This window comes from Mobula birostris, chromosome 2, assembly GCF_030028105.1.
Source record: "Mobula birostris isolate sMobBir1 chromosome 2, sMobBir1.hap1, whole genome shotgun sequence".
Taxonomy (NCBI): domain Eukaryota; kingdom Metazoa; phylum Chordata; class Chondrichthyes; order Myliobatiformes; family Myliobatidae; genus Mobula; species Mobula birostris.
Genome location: NC_092371.1, coordinates 2882605 through 2897889, shown reverse-complemented (window position 1 = coordinate 2897889; position 15285 = coordinate 2882605). Strand labels below are relative to the sequence as shown.

At 46.5% G+C, this 15285-nt stretch overlaps 2 non-coding genes across 2 annotated transcripts; one reads left to right on the top strand and one right to left on the bottom strand.

Annotated features, from left to right (window-relative positions):
* Window positions 1–3809: 3809 nt before the first annotated feature.
* Window positions 3810–3881, top strand: trnaw-cca (transfer RNA tryptophan (anticodon CCA)). The gene has a single exon. It is a non-coding gene; the product is annotated as a tRNA-Trp (tRNA).
* Window positions 3882–11885: 8004 nt separating this feature from the next.
* trnar-ucu (transfer RNA arginine (anticodon UCU)) lies at window positions 11886–11971 on the bottom strand. Its single transcript is given in 2 exon segments — window positions 11886–11921; window positions 11935–11971. It is a non-coding gene; the product is annotated as a tRNA-Arg (tRNA).
* Between the last annotated feature and the right edge of the window lie 3314 nt (window positions 11972–15285).

Sequence of the window (15285 nt, the reverse complement as noted above, 5' to 3'; positions counted from 1 at the left end):
CTAATTTCGCTAGACGGAGCAGAGTGGTGGTGGAGGGGAACTGATTAGGTCTGGAATCCAAAAAGAAGCGTAGAGCTTTGAGACCTTCCTGATGGGGGATGGAAGTATATAAGGACTGGTCATCCATGGTGAAAATAAAGCGGTGGGGGCCAGGGAACTTAAAATCATCGAAAAGTTTAAGAGCATCAGAAGTGTCACGAACATAGATCGGAAGGGATTGAACAAGGGGGGATAAAACCGTGTCGAGGTATGCAGAAACGAGTTCGGTGGGGCCGGAGCAAACTGAGACAATAGGTCGGCCAGGACAGGCAAGTTTGTGGATCTTGGGTAGGAGGTAGAAACGGGAAGTGCGGGGTGTGGAAACTATAAGGTTGGTAGCAGTGGATGGGAGATCCCCTGAGCGGATAAAGTCGGTGATGGTGTGGGAGACAATGGCCTAGTGCTCCTTAGTGGGGTCACGATCGAGGGGTAAAAAAGAGGAGGTATCCGCGAGTTGTCGCTGTGCCTCGGCAAGGTAGAGGTCAGTACGCCAGACTACAACAGCACCCCCCTTATCGGCGGGTTTAATAATAAGGTTAGGATTAGTGCGGAGGGAATGGAGAGCCGAGCGTTCCGAAGGAGTGAGGTTGGAATGGGGACAAGGTGCGGTGAAGTCGAAACGGTTGATGTCTCGTCGGCAGTTAGCAGTAAAGAGATCCAGAGCAGGCAGAAGACCAGAGCGGGGTGTCCATTCAGAAGAGGAGGGTTGAAGACGGGAGAAGGGGTCATCGGTGGGGGTGGAAGAGTCCTTGCCGAAGAAGTAGGCTCGGAGACGGAGACGGCGGAAGAAAAGTTCCGCATCGTGGCGAACACGGAACTCGCTGAGGTGTAGGCGAAGGGAGACAAAAGTGAGGCCCTTACTGAGAACAGAGCGTTCTGCCTCCGACATTTGAAGGTCGGAGGGGATGGTAAAGACCCGGCACGGATCAGAGCTGGGATCAGAGGGGGGAGGGGGGAGACTGGGGGTGTCAATGGAGAGGGGAGGGTTGGGGTGTGAGGAAGATGGAGCCTCTGAGGGCCCAGGAGTTGACGGTGGGATATGAGGGAGACGGGGTTGCAGAGTGGTGGTAGGGGAAGGGGAGACGGGAGTCACAATAGCAGCACATAAAGTCCCGGCCTGGAGTTCAAGGCTGGCGTCGCAGTTGGTGGTTGCATCCCCTTCTCGCAATTCCTCAGTCTCCGCCGCATCTGCTCTCAGGATGAGGCTGTTCATTCTAGGTCGAGCGAGATGTCTTCCTTTTTTAAAGAAAGGGGCTTCCCTTCCTCCACTATCAACTCTGCTCTTAAACGCATCTCCCCCATTTCACGTACATCTGCTCTCATTCCATCCTCCCGCCACCCCACTAGGAATAGGGTTCCCCTGGTCCTCACCTACCACCCCACCAGCCTCCGGGTCCAACTTATTATTCTCCGTAACTTCCGCCACCTCCAACGGGATCCCACCACTAAGCACATCTTTCCCTCTCTGCATTCCGCAGGGATCTCTCCCTACACAACTCCCTTGTCCATTCGTCCCCCCCATCCCTCCCCACTGATCTCCCTCTTGGCACTTATCCGTGTACGCGGAACAAGTGCTACACAGGCGCTTACACTTCCTCCCTTACCACCATTCAGGGCCCCAACCAGTCCTTCCAGGTGAGGCAACACTTCACCTGTGAGTCGACTGGGGTGGTATACTGCGTCCGGAGCTCCCGATGTGGCCTTTTATATATTGGCGAGACCCGACGCAGACTGGGAGACCGCTTTGCTGAACATCTACGCTCTGTCCGCCAGAGAAAGCAGGATCTCCCAGTGGCCACACATTTTAATTCCACATCCCATTCCCATTCTGACATGTCTATCCACGGCCTCCTCTACTGTAAAGATGAAGCCACACTCAGTTTGGAGGAACAACACCTTATATTCCTTCTGGGTAGCCTCCAACCTGATGGCATGAACATCGACTTCTCTAACTTCCGCTAAGGCCCCACCTCCCCCTCGTACCCCATCTGTTACTCATTTTTATGCACACATTCTTTCTCTCACTCTCCTTTTTCTCCCTCTGTCCCTCTGAACATACCTCTTGCCCTTCCTCTGGGTCCCCCCCCCTTGTCTTTCTTCCCGGACCTCCTGTCCCATGATCCTTTCGTATCCCCTTTTGCCTATCACCTGTCCAGCTCTTGGTTCTATCCCTCCCCCTCCTGTCTTCTCCTATCATTTTGGATCTCCCCCTCCCCCTCCAACTTTCAAAACCCTTACTCACTCTTCCTTCAATTAGTCCTGACGAAGGGTCTCGGCCTGAAACGTCGACTGCACCTCTTCCTACAGATGCTGCTTTGCCTGCTGCGTTCACCAGCAACTTTGATGTGTGTTGCTTGAATTTCCAGCATCTGCAGAATTCCTGTTGTTTTTGATTCTATGCAGGTGCCGCTGACTGAGGCGTCGCGGGAGAAAACGGAACATCAGGAGCATCAGGTCAGCTGTCAGAGGCTCTGTACTCGGGGAATAGCTCTTCCTCTCTCTCTTGTTGGTGCGGTAGAGTTTGAGGTGGAGTAGGGGGGACTTTGGGGTTCTAACGATTTTACTCCACTCATTCTTTGGGACACTCTTCTGATTTTCTGGTTGTCTGCGACGAACAAGAACTTCAGGATGTATATTTCACGATATATAGTCCAGGCCCCTCAGTCCAATTGAAATCTTCAGACGACCACAACTGCGCAGTGCTGCGCCCGGCAGTATGTGAGGGCTCGGAACCCTCTACTCCGGCGGCTGAAAGGTAAGTGACCCCGCAGCTCTAGGCCTGAGTCCACTAAGCGCCTCCAAAAGCCTGCAGTCGACCAGTCGTCTGTCGAGCGAAACCCTGGGAGGGCAGTGCTCACTGCGTTCCAGATGTCGCGCCACACCGCCTCCGGGTGAAGCGCAACGTCTTCGTCTCCTCATTCCAGCGGCTGCAAATCGGCGACACCGCGGCTTCAATCGTAGTCCACGTTACAATCGAGACCAGGGAGTCCCCACGCCTTCCGCCCCGGCTCTTAACCAATAAATCAGCGAATCGAACTAGCGGCGCAGCAGATAGGTCTTGCTATCACAAGAAAGGTGACCATGATAGCCATTTCCCATTTGACTGTAAGCCCCATCAACTCAAGTAGAAGCACGTTGTGCAGCTCCTTCATCATCTCCGCCAGAAAACAACTCGCTGATGGCGCAGAGCCGCAGTACTTTAAGTTCTTAATATGTAGCAGGGTCTTGTGATCATTAGAAGTACGTTTAAGTAGAACGATAGCATATTCCGTTGATCCCGTAAAAGCAGCTGTGACCAGTGGTGCCGCATTTTTGCCGGAGTGCCGCAAGCAGTCAGGCAGCTGAAGTTTTACAAGACGATCCGGTGAAATATGGAACTCCACCCTGCAATCCAGAGCTCCCAGTTTTCGAGTTAATAAAGTAGAGCTGAAGCGACCCGGGAAGAACCGTTCACTGTTTAGTACCCTCCATAGCCTCAGCTTGACTTGCTGAATTATTCAATGTGTGTCGCTGAATAAATTATTGAGCATGCAGAATTATATTCGGTGAATCTAACAAAGATAAAGACGTTTCTCGAAACGCTATGAATAGTGTGGATGGACTGAGTCAGTGAAGCGAAAGCATCTCGCAAGTACCGCTCCCGCCGAGATTGGCAGGTGTCCGCCACCAGCGCATGTATTAGGCAGCGGAAATCTTGCTCCCTAACTCGTGAATCTCAGACTCTAAGGCAGATAATTGAAGACCACTTCTGTGATAGGTGCCTACCACCAGACCTCGTGGCGCAACGGTAGCGCGTCTGACTCCAGATCAGAAGGCTGCGTGTTCGAATCACGTCGGGGTCACATCGGATTTTATAACCATAGAATCTGGGGCGGTCCGCACAGAAACTTGCATACTTTCGTATTTTCCCCATAATACCATAAGTATTATGGTGTTACTTATGCAAATACACTCACATTTGGTGAATCTCAGCAATGAAATGCTGATGTTTTACGATGTGTTGAAATCTAAAAATAAGACCCTTTTATTTAAAAGCCTTGCAGATGCCGAATTCTGACCCTATCACAGAAAACTGTACAAGCATTCTGTAGCTCGGGAAGGAAGGAGCTATATTTCCAGCCCATCCTGCGTTCTCGCCATCTTCCTTCGGAAAGCTGTTGAAAGCCGCCGCCTGGCTCGCTGAATGCTGGCAGGGTTCTCAATGTTTAAATTTTCAATAGAACCACCCAGTGCTTAAAAATCGATAAACAAAGGAGAGGGCTCAGTGTAAATGGAAATGGACCTCTCCTGTAAGTTGGGCCTCGACAATTGCTGTTCAGTGTTTTTCGATGTGAATCACAACTCTGCAGTCTGCACAGTATTGACTCCTCACGCAGTAATGTTACTACTCAGTTCAGCGGCTACACAACACCCTACAGAAGAAAGGCGAACAGGGTTTGTATTATCAAAGCCCAATTTGATATTTAAAAAAGCATCCGCCCTTACTCCGGCCACCCTTGCTTGAAGCGAGGCTTGGGGTCTTGAAGCTTGGATTGGGGCGTGGCTCGAGGCTTGGGGTCTTGAAGCTCCTCCTGGGCAGGGCGCGGATCTCCACCCGACGGAGGCAAGGGACAGGAAAGGACAGAACCAACCGTAGGGTAACGGCCAGACGGCCTGGCTTACTCGACGGAGGCAAGGAACAGGAAGGGAACTAGGTACAGGGTGGCTCCAAGACAAGCCTACAGGCGAGGTGAGGCGAGAGTTACCGGCAAGACAAGGCAGGTCTTCAGGCGAGGTAGCAGAAGGCAGGGGAAGGGATACAAGGAGTAAGGACAAGAACAATCCAGCAGCCACGCCCTGGTCTCTAGAGGTATTTATGCAGCCAACCCCAACGAGAATCAGCTGCCTCAATTAGTGCTCAACAGGAACAGAAACAGGGTAGACAGGAAAACCTGGAGCAAGGGTCGATGGACCGGACCGCGAACCGGAATGCTGACTTCACGGACCGGACCATGAGAGTGTATGTATAAAGTATTGTGTCATGTCGTAATTTAATACTTTAAATTTGTATTCAGTGAGGAAACCAACACTGTGGTTAAACGTTTCAGGAAGTGGGGCAAAGATATTCTGGGGAAGGTTGAAGTTAATTAAAGAGAATGCATTTTGTGCTTCAGCAAGCATGGAGATGATTGTGCAGCCAAGATAGAATGAGATGTGTCCCATGCTGACTTGAGAGGCAAGCGAATATGTGGGGACATATGCTGTTTCATGTCTGTCGGCCACAGGAGATACAAGATAAATGGAGTTCAAGAATTTAACAGTCTTTATACAAGAAGGACTGAAGGGAAATCCAGGTAAATGCAATCCTTTGTCTGTGTTAAACGTCAGGTAGCCTTTGAAAATTCCGTGCAGCTGGAATACTCTGTACTTCGCTTGTCAAGCGGTTTTCAAGAAAATTTGACTGGATGTTCTGTTTGTCAACAATTTAGATTTTTTGAAGAAATCAAACAAATGGATTGAGAAGTGTAGCTGGACTTCCGTGTGGAGCGCATGGAAACAGCGTCTTCTACGAGGTGACCCAAAGGTGTCATTGTCTGTTTTAATCGCGCTTTTTTACGATAGCAAAAGTCTGCTGGACATTAAGAACTTAAAGTGCTGCAGGTCCACCCCATAAGGTAGTTGCTTGTTGGCGGAGAGATGGAAGGAGGTGATTTGGTGCGGATCCTGCTGCTGCCTGCGACAAAGAAGCATCGGTGAGCAAGGAGGTGTGCAGTTGGACAGCGAGTTATTCTCTTAGCCGCTTTCCTTATGTTGCAAGTCAAATTCATTGGTTTATTGCCGAAGGCCAGGAGCGGACGGACTGAGAGCTGCATGTCCTCGGCCGTAGTCATGACTAGGTCTTCAGCCGCGGAGTCAGGTGTTCCACAGTAGTGACGGGGCCGGTGGAGGGCGGCTTTTCTGCCGAAATCGGTGCTGCCTCCCAATGTTCACTCGGCAGAAGAGAAGCTGTAACGTGATCGACTGCAGACGCTGCGACATTTATGAAAGCAGGGACATGGATTTTTCTGTTACTGTGTTTCAATGCTATCTTTTCTGTGCTTGCTAACTTATACCTGGTTGCTACCTTATATGTGTTTTCTACCTTATATATGCTTGCTATCTTTATATGTGCTACATGTACCTTGTGCATTGTATTACTCTTAGTACAATGTTTAGCACGTTGGCCTCGGAGTAACGCGGTTTCATTTGGCTGTATTCATCTGTATTTGCGTATGATTGAATGACAGCTGAACCTGAACTTGAACTCGAGCTGTTACTGATGTGGTATTTATAGAGCTCTAAATAAAGACTTGCATTGTTGGTTCAGTGGTAGAATTCTCAAGGGGTTCAGGGGTCGATTCCCAGCGAAATCATGATTACAAATGCAATCACATCTTTTCTTCCGAGAACTGGTCATGGCACACATCAAATACAGTGTCCCAGAAAACCTCAAAGAACTGCAATTCGCCGAGATAATTATACCGCGGAAGCCGTCTCCCTGGTCCTGTGCTCATCCGTAGAGCATCTGGAAAATAACACACCCACAATTTATTAACTACAGCTTGGCGTTCAGTACTAAAATTCCAAGCACATTCATAACCAAACTGTTAGACCTTTGGTTCAGAAACAGCCTTTGCAAGTGGGTCCTTGACTACTTGATTTTAAAAAATCGCATTCAATTCTGTAAGAAAGCTTTTGGTTTGCTGGCCTTTATTAATCAGAGCATTGAGTGTAGGAGTTGGAATGTAATGTTGAATGTGTATAAGGCATTGGTAAGGCCAAATCTGGAGTATTGTGTACAATTCTGGTCACCGAATTATAGGAAGGATATCAATAAAATTGAGAGAGTACAGAGGAGGTTTACTAAAATGTTGCCTGGGTTTCATCTCCTAAGTTACAGAGAAAGGTTGAACAAGTTATGTCTTTATTCTTTGGAGCGTAGAAGGTTGAAGGGGGACTTGATAGAGGTGTTTAAAATTATGAGGGGAATTGATAGAGTTGACGTGGATAGACTTTTTCCATTGAGGGTGGGGAAGATTCAAACAAGAGGGCATGGGTTGAGAATTAGAGGACAAAAGTTTAGGGGTAACATGAGGGGGAACTTCTTTACTCAGAGAGTGATAGCTGTGTGGAATGAGCTTCTAGCAGAAGTGGTTGAGGCAGGTTCTATGTTGTCTTTTAAAGTTAAATTGGATAGATATATGGACAGGAAAGGAATGGAGGGTTATGGGCTGAGTACAGGTCGGTGGGAATAGGATAGGGTGAGAGTTCGGCACGGAATCGAAGGGCCGAGATGGCCTTTTTCCGTGCTGTAATTGTTATATGGTTATAATTAAGATACGCAACGATAACTCCGCTACACCAATTCTCAGCTGTAGTACCCCAACAGGGCACTCTTCCACGGCGAGTCCCGTTGATGCTTGAAATCTGAACTCATTGAATATCTCTTCATTGATTGCTGAAAGTGAAGGCACTGTTAATTTTGCTCATATAAGTGAGTGATAGGGACTGATGTATCTTCAAAAAACAGGCATTCTGTAAAGGAGCTCCGAATTACATCATATGTACTGAACAGCCAGAACAGAATGGTGGTTGCAATTTATTCCTTCAATAAGGCCAGTGAACATGAAAGCGGAAAAATGCTAGATATTTAGAAACAACAAAAAAAAATCGAAATAAAGAGTTATTCACAGCTACATCCCAATCACACTTTCAGTCGATATGGCCGGTGGTTGCTGGTCTGTCTTCAATTATGTTTACTGTATGTGTTTTTGAGTCTCTTTCTATCTCAATATCTGACACATCTGTCTTTTGTGTGAGAGATTGTCTCTCTTTCTTGGTGTTCACGACATTCACGTTTATTTGCCCACCTATGCTGGTCGGTGCATTTGTGTTTTCCTGTCGTGATGCATCAAATTGGTTGTCTATCCATGGAACTGTACCATTCGTGACACCCGCCTGGCTCTGTAGCTGTTTGCATGAGTGTGTGTTTCCTTGTTCCAGTTATGCCAGTGAGAGCAGTTGTCCTCCCGGCTCAGTGCCTTACGCCGGTTTTAAATGTGCACATCAGTCTTCTTCCCGCGCGCCTGGGGTATGAAATAGCACGTGAAGCAGCTGAAGGGGTATATACGTCGAAAGGATTTTCTTTCCGGCTGGGAAGATGGAACGTTCATCTGATGAAGATGGTTTTATACAAGCGCAGCTGTTAACCGCACCTTCAATAAAAAAAAAACAAAATTCGCAAAAAAGAAAAAAAGAAAAGAAGAAACAAACAAAAGTCTTCAAACCCACTATAGATCTCGCGGTATCTACATCGTGAGAACCAGCAGGAACGGTTCAGGTCGATGACATTGATGACGTTTCCCACTATATCGTTTGCAATATTCTTGTTTTTCTGAGGAATGACATTGGTTTAGAGTTACAACCACCTGCTAACCGCGGGCGGGTCCTGTTTTTGTGGACTTGCCTGCTCCTGCTGACAAACCATTTCAGCCGGTGTTGCTCATGTATTTTTCACTCTAAAACTGGGTGGTTCACTGTGCATTTAAAGAAATTGGAGTAGAGCGTTTACAGGTGTGACTTCGGATGTAAATAGGGATTAAATACCTTTACACCAAATTCGTTCTTATAAATGATTTCATGATGAGTTCTCTCAGCCCGATGTGTCCACAGTTTACTCTCCATATGTGCTCCTGATTAGCTGATTCCCTCCCCCACCCCACCCAACCCAGCATCTGAGAGTTTGCTGAATCTCTAGTGTTCGCCATTCACATAAATATGGGACACGATCACTTCTAGTCCACGAATTTCACCAACTTGGTACTATTCTATACGCCTCAGTGATATCCTTGACCCTGACACCAACGTAGGACCATCTACAAGATGGAAACATAATCCAGCGCCTTAGACTACTCTGCCACATTACTACACAAAAGTCCTTTACATTCGTCACACAAGAATGCTGATTGGTTGAATAAAATAACTTTGAAAGTGTTGTCCAACTCGTGCAACTTTTGAAACTCTGGCACAGATTGTTGTGAGGTTCGATGCGGGTTTCCTATTTATTGGCTGCTTCAAAGCTGACCGAATGGACTGGCGATAAACGGTTGTCATGTGAGACTGCAGCGTGTAAAACAACGGGATGTTCCAGCAATTATTGCTGCGAAGCTAAACTTCACCAATATTCGCAGTTTCTAGTTTGAATTGAAATGTAAGAGATACCGTTCCACTGGATGCAAAATATGAACTCACCAGCTCTCTACTTATCTTGTCATGTTCAGCATCGGTTGGTTATGCAGAAGGTGGCCATAAAGCGTCTTGTCACTATATGATTTCTAGATGAAGCAATCCCAGATTCCATAACCTAACTCTGCAAAGTAAATCCAAAGATTCTACAAAAAGACCCTTCGTCAGGACTAACTGAAGGAAGAGCTGGTAAGAGATTTTAAAGTGGGAGGGGGAGGGGGAGATCCAAAATGATAGGAGAAGACAGGAGGGGGAGGGCTGGAGCCAAGAACTGGACAGGTGATTGCCAAAAGGGATATGAGAGGATCATGGGACAGGAGGCCCAGGGAGAAAGAAAAGGGGGAGGGGGGAACCCAGAGAATGGGCAAGGGGTAGAGTGAGGGGGACAGAGGGAGAAAAAGGAGAGAGACAGAAGGAATGTGTGTATATAAATAAATAAAGGATGGGGTACGAGGGGGAAGTGGGGCATTAGCGGAAGTTTGAGAAGTCAATGTTCATGCCATCAGGTTGGAGTCTACCCAGACGGAATTTAAGGTGTTGTCCCTCCAATCTGAGTGTGGCTTCATCTTTACAGTAGAGGAGGCTGTGGATAGACATATTAGAATGGGAATGGGATGTGGAATTAATATGTGTGGCCACTGGGAGATCCTGCTTTCCCTGGCGGACAGAGCGTAGGTGTTCAGCGAAACGATCTCCCTGTCTGCCTCGGGTCTCGCCAATATATAGAAGGCCGCACTGGGAGCACCGGACACAGTATATCACCCCAGCCGACTCACAGGTGAAGTGTCGCCTCACCTGGAAGGACAGTCTGGGGCCCTGAATGGTGGTAAGGGAGGAAGTGTAAGGGCATGTGTAGCACTTGTTCCGCTTACAAGGATAAGTGCCAGGAGGGAGATCGGTGGGGAGGGATGGGGGGAACGAATGGATAAGGGAGTCGCGTAGGGAACGATCCTTGCGGAAAGCAGAGAGGGGAGGGAGGGAAAGATGTGTTTAGTGGTGGGATCCCGTTGGAGGTGGCGGAAGTTACGGAGAATAATATGTTGGACCTGGAGGCTGGTGGGGTGGTAGGTGAGGACAAGGGGAACCCTATTCCTAGTGGGGTGGCGGGAGGATTTAGTGAGAACAGATGTGCGTGAAATGGGGGAGATGCGTTGGAGAGCGGAGTTGATGGTGGAGGAACGGAAGCCCCTTTCTTTAAAAAAGGAGGACATCTCCCTCGTCCTGGGCTGAAAAGCCTCATCCTGAGAGCAGATGCGGCAGAGACGGAGGAATTGCGAGAAGGGGATGGCATTTTTGCAAGAGACAGGGTGAGGAGAGGAATAGTCCAGATAGCTGTGAGAGTCAGTAGGCTTATAGTAGACATCAGTGGATAAGCTGTCTCCAGAGATAGAGACAGAAAGATCTAAAAAGGGGAGGGAGGTGTCGGAAATGGACCAGGTAAACTTGAGGGCAGGGTGAAAGTTGGAGGCAAAGCTAATAAAGTCAAGGAGCTTAGCATGCGTGCAGGAAGCAGCGCCAATGCAGTCGTCAATGTAGCGAAGGAAAAGTGGGGGACAGATACCAGAATAGGCACAGAACATAGATTGTTCCACAAACCCAACAAAAAGGCAGGCATAGCTAGGACCCATACGGGTGCCCATAGCTACACCTTTAGTTTGGAGGAAGTGGGAGGAGCCAAAGGAGAAATTATTAAGAGTAAGGACTAATTCCGCTAGACGGAGCAGAGTGGTGGTAGAGGGGAACTGATTAGGTCTGGAATCCAAAAAGAAGCGGAGAACTTTGAGACCTTCCTGATGGGGGATGGAAGTATATAGAGACTGGACCTCCATGTTGAAAATAAAGCGGTGGGGGCCAGGGAACTTAAAATCATCGAAAAGTTTAAGGGCTTGAGAAGTGTCACGAACATAGGTAGGAAAGGATTGAACAAGGGGGGATAAAACCGTGTCGAGGTATGCAGAAACGAGTTCAGTGGGGCAGGAGCAAGCTGAGACCACAGGTCTGCCAGGACAGGCAGGCTTGTGGATCTTCGGTAGGAGGTAGAAACGGGAAGTGCGAGGTGTGGGAACTATAAGGTTGGTAGTAGTGGATGGGAGATCCCCTGAGCGGATAAAGTCGGTGATGGTGTGGGAGACAATGGCCTGGTGCTCCTCAGTGGGGTCACGATCGAGGGGTAAATAAGAGGATGTTGTCGCTATGCCTCGGCGAGGTAGAGGTCAGTACGCCAGACTACAACCGCACTCCCTTTATCGGCGGGTTTTATGGTGAGGTTAGGATTAATGCGGAGGGAGTGGAGAGCAGAGCCTTCGGAAGGAGTAAGGTTAGAATGGGAACATGGTGCGGTGAAGTCGAGACGGTTGATGTCCCGTCAGCAGTTAGCAATAAAGAGAACTAGAGCAGGCAGAAGTTGAGTTCACCGGCAACTTTGATGTGTGTTGTTTAGAGACTTCCTTTCCGTTTTAAGTGAATGATTTGTTTATTTAAACCCATGGCCTGTTTCTCTAGCTTCTGCGTCGTTAGTCGACGTAAGCAATCATTGGAATTCTTACGCCGATTATCGTTATAAAAGAATCGGGACAAAATACCGACTCTGGTGGGACTCGAACCCACAACCTTTGAATTGCTTCATGTCACTAGAAGTCCAATACGCTATCCATTGCGCCACAGAGCCTACCGATGACTGCCAATTGGCAGATGGAAAGAAATCATTCAGCAGAAATTGCAATGACTCATTATTCATCCTTTCTTAATAGTTCTTTAACTGAGGAACCGACAAAACCAGTCCATCGCTTCAAATCGTATTGCAGCAGTGGATTGCTCAGGAACATTTAGGAGAACAGTTGAGTTAGTCGAATGGTTAAGGCGACAGACTGCTAATCGATTGTGCTTTACACGCTTGGATTCAAGTCGCACCCTCGTCGTCAGTTATTCTCTTGAAGGGCCATCTGCGTGTGGCGTGACCGTGTACCACTCGGGTTCAGTTCCGCCGCGGTCTGTAAGATTACAAGTTTTCCACGTGCCTCGCTGGGCTTCGATACAAAATCACACGTTGTTTTTTATTATGTTAGTGGATCGGATGGTGTAGTTGGGTGGTGCGCCCTCATTTCCTTTGAAGGACTGTGCTGTATTTGTAAATTCTATATTAATAAAAACATTTGGAAGGAATCGTACGGCGTGAATTTCTGCTCTGATTTCCGCATGTATTTTTTCGCCTGTAGAGGGAGAGGCAGTGAAACTCTTCTCAAGAACCTGCCCCCTGAAGAAATCCAATGCGGCTTCTGATGGACTGCGCCGTGAGTTGCTTGGGCGTTGACGGTAAATTTCAGAAATCACTTTCAAACCCGCAGGATTAAATTCAGAACAGTAGCATCGATGCTGCTGGTTCCCACTGTCTGACGGGTTTCTTTGTTGTATTTTCGAGTGAAACTTCAGTTAGGGTCTTTGCCTGTAAGTACTTTCACGAATCGTAATCTTCAACCGATGCAACAATCATGATGCCCCACGTTCACAATTACAACAGTGTGCAAAAGTCTTAGGTATATATATATATATATACACACACACACACACATACATACATATACACACATGCATATACATACATACACATACACCTATCTATCCATATGTATATATAGATCGATAGATACTGATATAGTTATAGTCATAGTGATACTTTATTGATCCCGGGGGAAATTGGTTTTCGTTACAGTTGCGTCATAAATAATAAATAGTAATAGAACCATAATAGTTAAATAGTTATATGTAAGTTATGCCAGTAAATTATGAAATAAGTCCAGGACCAGCCTATTGGCTCAGGGTGCCTGACCCTACAAGGGAGGAGTTGTAAAGTTTGATGGTCACAGGCAGGAATGACTTCCTATGACGCTCTGTGTTGCATCTCGGTGGAATGAGTCTCTGGCTGAATGTACTCCTGTGCCCACCCAGTACATTATGTAGTGGATGGGAAATATTGACCAAGATGGCATGCAACTTGGACAGCATCCTCTTTTCAGACACCACCGTCAGAGAGTCCAGTTCTATCCCCACAACGTCACTGGCCTTATGAATGAGTTTGTTGATTCTGATGGTGTTTATTACCCTCAGCCTGCTGCCCCAGCACACAACAGCAAACATGATAGCACTGGCCACCACAGACTCGTAGAACATCCTCAGTATCGTCCGGCAGATGTTAAAGGACCTCAGTCTCCTCAGGAAATAGAGACGGCTCTGACCCTTCTTGTAGACAGCCTCAGTGTTCTTTGACCAGTCCAGTTTCTTGTCAATTCGTATCCCCAGGTATTTGTAATCCTCCACCATGTCCACACTGACCCCCTGGATGGAAACAGGGGTTGCCGGTACCTTAGCTCTCCTCAGGTCTACCACCAGTTCCTTAGTCTTTTTCACATTAAGCCGCAGATAACTCTGCTCACACCATGTGACGAAGTTTCCTACCGTAGCCCTGTACTCAGACTCATCTCCCTTGCTGATGCATCCAGCTATGGCAGGGTCATCCGAAAACTTCTGAAGATGACAAGTCTCTGTGCAGTAGTTGAAGTCCGAGGTGTAAATGGTGAAGAGAAAGGGAGACAAGACAGTGCCCTGTGGAGCCCCAGTGCTGCTGATCACTCTGTTGGACACACAGTGTTGCAAGCTTGCAAAATGTAGGATTTCTCTACATTACATTCTGCTTAGCACTCTTCCCACAAATTTTACGTCCTTGTAGCAACCAGATAGTATAGACATCCTCGTCCTACTTTCTTCCGTAACTCACCAAATTGATGGACCTGATTATGTATCCTTATTAATATTGTACCATAAAAGAAAAAAATAGGAGCAAAAGTGGACCCGTTACCCTTTGTGCCTACTCCAACATTTAATAATTTTTTTTGATCTTTTAAAGAATATCTAAGTTCTCTTTAAACACCTCCGATGATTGATCCTTCAGAGGAATATAGGCTATAGAATTCCTATCTACTGTTAATATAGAGGGGAATTAAAATGTGGGGCTTAAAGTTCAAAAAAGGCAAACTTTGAATGAATGATAAATAAATTGACTGCCATAAACTGGGATATAATATTAAGCAAATAAATCTACATTGCAATTGTTCAATACAAGTCCCTTGTGTAATAAAAACAAAAGAAATGGTCCAAGGGACAAAAAGTTCACTTGAGAAGTTCAGAGGAATAGTTAAAAGTTTCATGTCTTACCAAAAACTTGCATAAATGCAGAGCTATTGGAGTTGGAAAGATACAGAAAATTAAGTAGAAGTTCAAATATAAAAATAAAACACCTAATGTTCCAAGCAAATGACTGTTTCAATTTCCATCTGGGGATTGCCATTAGAATTTGTATTAGCAATCATTAAATATCTTTGCTCCTTACATTTTCCCTCCAATAATGCTTTAGAGTCTAATATTTCCTGTTCTATTTCTGAGCCCTGTCTAAATCCTAACAATGCACTGAAGATTTGTGGAATTCATTAACTTAGAATAGCATTCAGTACAGTAGGCAAACTTTTCCGTAAATAGGAAATAATTTAGAATACACCACGACTGGAAATGCATGTCCTAGCATTATACTTATTAACTATAAAGAGTCACAAGCTTTAACATATCTTTGGCCCTCCATGGTATATGCTGTACACCACCCATAGTAAAATGCAATGTTCAAATAATGTACTGTAAATGCTCACTTGGGGCAAATTGGCTGTTCAGTTGGGTCGCCAATGTCAGAGGAAACAACATGTGAGAAAGGTCTCGGTTTTTAAGAAGTATATAAAAACAAGAAGAATAAATCTAAGTTGAAAGCTGTAGATTATTTTTTCATTCGATAAACCAATCACACTAATGCATACTCACTGCATCTAATCCAGGCTTGTTTTCTTTCATTCGGCTTTCAAATATACTTTCTAAAACGCAAAATAATTTTTTTTTAACCTTTTAGTAATACATATCTGTATGTTATAATTACAGAAATTCACT